Source organism: Anomalospiza imberbis, chromosome 1, assembly GCF_031753505.1.
Source record: "Anomalospiza imberbis isolate Cuckoo-Finch-1a 21T00152 chromosome 1, ASM3175350v1, whole genome shotgun sequence".
NCBI classification, from domain to species: Eukaryota; Metazoa; Chordata; class Aves; order Passeriformes; family Viduidae; genus Anomalospiza; species Anomalospiza imberbis.
This window is the reverse complement of record NC_089681.1, coordinates 130,918,153-130,924,152: the sequence shown is the minus strand read 5'-3', so window position 1 is coordinate 130,924,152 and position 6,000 is coordinate 130,918,153.

Genomic DNA, 6,000 nt, shown 5'->3' with positions numbered 1-6,000 from the left:
TGACTTGACTGAAAACTTTCCTATTACCTGGTCATTTCTTTCTCCAGCTTTCCTATCAGAATGTAAGGAAAATCTCAGGAAAATTCTTCACTGATGTACAAATAAAGAAAAAAATTGCCACAAAGTTTTATAATAGCCTTTAAATTATGCTATATTTTCTTTCTCGAATTAGTTTAATGGATGGTTGTATTTATATCTAGAAAATCAGTGTTGTCTTTTAGTGTTTGATAGCGTTGGTTGAGAAGGGACAAAAGCTCAAAAAAATAAACAAAAAAAAATTGAACAGAATGAGGTTTGATAATGTGAGAGTTCTTAGAAACTTCGAGGAACTCAGTGTTTTTCTTTCATTATGAGTTCTCAGGGTGGCCTTTGAGGGTCTTACATCAATGCAGTAGAATGAGGAGGTGGCAGAGGGGAAGGGGTGACCTGCTCTCAGAAGAGCAGAGAGAAGCAGCCAAGGCAGTATTTGAGCATCCACTCTCCAGCTGCTTGTGGCTATCCTGTAATTAATTATTTGCAATTCCTAACAACAAAGATTTGCCAGTCCCTGGCTTTCACTGAATATATATCTGTCATGATATCAAAACAATGTTCTGTTAGAAATAATGGCTTGTTGGTAAGAGTGAAGAAACAACCCTCTTTCTCCTTTGGCAGACACAACCCAAATCTGATTCTTTGCCTCAGGCTGTCAGCAGAGGTCATGAAGTATTTCTATGACATCCCTTTTGTCATGTTATAGTCATCTTTGAGGCATGGGAGACTTTTATGTACTCTTTGTACAGAAGTCTATGAAGTTCTGTTCAAGCATTTTTTCACAACTATTTACTTCTTAATACACTAGTGATGTATTGAATAGTTTTGACATACTGAAAGCCACCATATGGAGTGGTTATATTTAACTGGTTGGATCCATACACTCAACCACCATTTTTACTGCATAGAAAAACAGAATGGCTGAAGTTGACAGGCACCTCTGGAGACTGTCTAGTCCAAAGCCTAGCTAAAGCAGGGCTAAGTAGAACAAGTAGTTTGGGGCCATAACTAGTTTAGTTTTGGATATCTGAATGTAAACTCCACAACCTCTCTAAGCAACATGTTCCAGTGTTCTTCCTCCCTCACAATAATAAACTGTTGTGTTCAGATGAAATCGGACCCATCACTTTTTCTTCTGCTACTGGACTCAAAAAAGAATAGTGTTTGTGCGTATACATATTCACCCACAGTGAGAAGTTCCTTGGTGTGTTATTGAGAATTATTTTCTTCTTGTGAACCAATCTCGTCCTAGAAACAGAATTTTCTCAGTGTAAAGCAATAAACCATCTCTGTGTCCTCACTGCAGCCAGTATAACCAATTAGACAGTTAAATTATTTTAAAATTATTTTCATTTAGGTCATATGAAAGTGCATTGAACATCTGTTTTAAAGTCTGTGGTATATTAAATTCAACTAAACATTGAATTTCCTGTCCACAGTTGCAAAATCAAGCTACTGTGAAATGCTTTTATCTTTTATTAACAGGCAATACTGAATTCACCTAGTATAAAATACCAATGTTGGTGGTAAAATGCCTGTTGTCTCACAGGTGAACAGTTTTACTTCAATATAATTGTGGCATTTTAATACCCTATTTTGTAAATTCCTATACCTGTTCTGCAAAATTTAGAGGTCATGTGAAATTCAATGTAGAATGATAGTGGTGTTGAATGAGAATACTCTTAAAGAAGCAAGTCGCTCAAAAAAAATGGAACTCAAACTCTGTATCTGGAATCATATTACCCAGACTAAATGAAAACCTCTTTGGTCTTGTAATACTCTGAAATACTTTTTACAAGGGAAGATTCTTCTTTATCCTTCTCCTTTATCTTAATAGGCTTTGTGACAAATTAGATAAAATTAGGAATAAATAAATGAAAGGCCTTTGATTTGATTATGGAGATAAACATTATCTACCATCATGGATTGCCTGCAGCAGGTCTTGATGTAGTAGAAGCTGGGAAGAGCAGTTAGTGTCTACTGACTTAGTCTAGGTCTCAGGAATTCTGACTTTAAAGGACATGGCAGCAATGCTGTCAGGACTGTAAATTTGATGTGCTAGTCCTTTAGGCAAGGAAGAGAACATTGTTGTTTAGGTTAGAAGAATACTGCATATATTGAGTCAAACAGGACATACACGAGGAAGTAAAAAGAAAAAAAGACAATGCAGATAAATTTAGCCATTTTCTGAACAAATGTGGCCATCATGTGGCAAATTAAAGACATGGCCATAGGAAGAAAAAAATGTTGATTTACAGAATATTCTGAGTAATAAAGAAGAAAATACACATCTTTCAACATGAACTCAAAGGAAACTGGTGTTAAAGTTCAATCACAAAAATTACTTATAGCATTTCAATTTTTCACAAGTAATTACAGAGAAATTTTGAATGATATTTTGAAATTTATTTTCATTTTGAAATGAAATATTTTTAGATGGAAATCACATACGTTTTTTCTACAGCTAAAGTCTCATAGGTAGTAGTGTGGAAATGAGAGGTAGGAGGAATAATCATATCTTCAGAGGAAAGATTTCAAATGACTACATACAAGCACCAAGTGAGCAACCAAGCTTCAGATTATCTATCAAGCTCCTCAGGAAATTGCAGGAAACGAAATTACAAACATCTGCAAAACTAGATTGCTGTATGCTTCATTGAATGTACCATTAACAAGCTTAGCAGGGAAATATTAGCATCCAGAACTGTAATTCACAACTCTAATATGCATAAGGAGTAGTGTCTAAGCTGGTTTTGATTCAGCAGATATGTAAATAACTCTGATCTTTAATAACTCATCTTCTTTTACAGTGAAAAATAGACAGATACATGTAAATAAATCTTCTGTAGAGCTATCCAAAAGAAAATCCTGGGAAAACTTAATTTAGATTAGGAATTCATCTGATGGATGGAGAAATCTGTCATAATTCCATAGTGCCATTTCCTACTCTTGTTTTAGAATGTGTGCAAAAATTTTATTTTGTTTTTTTTTTCCGTTTGTTTGTTGAACAACATGGGAATGATGTACTGCTTTACAACAGTATTAAATATATGCATATCAAAGAATGACTGAAAAGTTTCCACAACAAGCAAGCACAATCCAAAACGAAAGCTGTACAAAATACCATATATGTAAAAGGGAAGGTAAGAAAAAGTTAATCATGGGGAAAGACAAGAGTGTCTAGAGAGAAAAAAAGTGTGGTGTCAGTGTTAACCAAACAGCTTGTCATAGCCCCAGCAGTAAAGAGAGTAAATAGTGCTGGTCACAGTGCACCTACACTGCTTACAAGGGCATGTAGGGACAGGACATTGGAAAACGGCTTCAAACTGAAAGAGAGCAGGCTTAGATTAGGTACTAGGAAAAAATCCCTTACTCTGAGTGTGGTGAAGCACTGGAGCAAGTTACCCAAAAAAAGTTGTGGATGACCCATCCCTGGAAGTGTTCAAGGCCAGCTTGGAGGGGGCTCTAAACAACCTGGTCAAGTAGAAGGTATCCCTGTCAACAACAGAGGGGTTGGAACCAGATGTTCTTTAAAGTCCCCTCCAACTCAAGTCATTCTATGATTCTATAGTAGCTCCATTCTTTCTAAGTTCTGTCCTGGCTTTTTAATATATTGCTGTAATGAAAGCTGTCCTAATTATGGACATTTGAAATGTAGGTGGGTTCCTGTGTCATAGAGATATGCATTCCTTCTCCCCTCAACATTGCTTCATTTTAACATCTAGTATATAATGTTTGTGTGTATGTAATTAATAAATTTTTCTTGGATTAATCAAGTTATTCACTTAATCCTTTTTCATCTGTGATTTGAGAACCAAATCAGAATTAATGTGTAAATAAAGCAATTTCTGTTTGTTAGATGGTGTAAGGACCACGCTTTTTTATCTTAGAACAACTGTTTGTGTATTTAAAAAAGATTCTTAACATATTTATCTCCTTTAATAAGCAAATGAATGATACCATTTCTACTCAGAGATTATATATGTAAGCACAATATTTATATTTAAGTTACTTAAAACATCAGTGACTTTAAATGTCACGACATTTTAAAACAGCCCGTACAATTTCTAGTATTTCCATTAAAATGTCTCTGGCTTGGTGAATGCAAGGCTGCAGCCAGTGTTTCTGGATCTACTTTTATAAAACATTACGTAATGCAGGATCGAAGATGCTAATTTTAGTAGGCACTCATTCAAGGTGTGATTCATTTACTCTATGCCAAGGCATTAACAATATAGGTATTTATGGTAATCATCTCACACCCTCTCATGAAGAGATACAATACAAGGTTGTTGCTAATCTGACCTGCTAGTGACAGCAGCTCTAGAACAGGATGAAATGTGCCCCAGTCTTCATTGGCCAGACCTTTGTTAACCCTGCAGAAGATAGATTTGCTTAGAGAAATTACTTAGATTTGAATACTCACTTTGAGTTATGTGCAGTCCTGTGCTAGATCTCTACAGCAACAGTGTTATGATACTGATCTCCATCTTTAATGGAATGAAATGTATACAGGAATAAGCACACAAAGCCAAAATGAAATGTACTCACCTTTCAGTAACAGGGATTGCTAAAGATAGTTGCCCTTGTGTGTTCTACTCTTTTCTTTCCTGTTCTCTACTTTTGATAGCTCTAGAGTCCATGAAATTTGCAGCAAAGAAGTTGAAGTTGCTGCCAATCCTTTTTCTTACTTTCAGCTTTCAATTAACTGCCTTAAGGTAATAATGATAATGATAGAATAATGATACCATCCTCTCTTGGAAATACAAAATGAATTTATAATTAAGCTACATTGTTCTAGACAATTTGTCTACAAGACTGAGTACTTGACAATAACAGTTATTTAGTCTGTCCATAGATACTATTGCAATGTAGCCTTTCTCTGCACAAGAATTGAATGGTTTTGCCCTATATTCATAAGCAGTGTATCAAGTTTCTTCTTTTCTCCAAGCTGTCTTGTTTCCTTTCAATGACCAAATCTACAAGTTAGACTGGATTTTGAGGGAGAGGAGTATGACAAATAGTTACAAAGGTACAAATAGACTATATACCTTGAGGAAGATATTATGTTTATGTCTATTTGTGCTATGAATAATTACAAGGATTACTCATTAACAAATGCTTAAAGGAGATATTTAGTGTCTTACAGAAATTAAGCTACCAGGAAGGTTGATTTTATAGACAAGTATAGCAACAGGAAAGAGACACCAGATTCAAAGGATTTACTTGCAAGAAAGGAGAACTTGTTCCACTAAATCTTGGTTGATGGGGAGTCAGTTTTAGGGAGGAAGACCACTGAACTTCTCCCAGCATGTGGGATAGTTCGGGAAGAACATTGAAGGAATGCCTGAAGAAGAGACTAGTGGAGATCCAGAACTGATGTATAGTCTTCCTTTGGACATGGTACATGGTCTATGGTGTTGGTGAGAAATACTCTTTCAGAAACTCTTGAGGCGAGGGAGAATGGTGGAGTTTACTCATGCTCTCACTCTATGTCAGAAATTATAGAAGGGTTTAGAAATGAGATACTTGCTGCATAAGGATCAATAATCCTTGCAGGAGTCAATATGCTGGAGAAAGCTGGGCAATAGGATATTGGTATTTAACAGCCAGATAAGAAGCTGCAGTAAGAATGACTTTCTTGACGTAAATCCTCTTTTTCCTCTGAGAACTCTATTTTGATTAATTGTTTCAGCAGAAGGGCTGTCAGGCTGTTGAACGTAAGTCCTTGCTTTCTGTTTCCCCATAGTCAGTGGCATTTGCAAAGTGGTTAGGATTGCCAAGGTGGTGTCAATGCTGACATCTCTCTAAAGACTTGCTCCAAAGATAATGGGCCTAGAGGCACAAGAAATGTGTGGGAAAACATTAAATTGTCACCCCTCAAAACAGTGAGTACTGCTTGAAACTATGCAGGTTCTCAAAGACAGAGGAAAAAAACCTATTATTTCAGAATAACAACATATACAA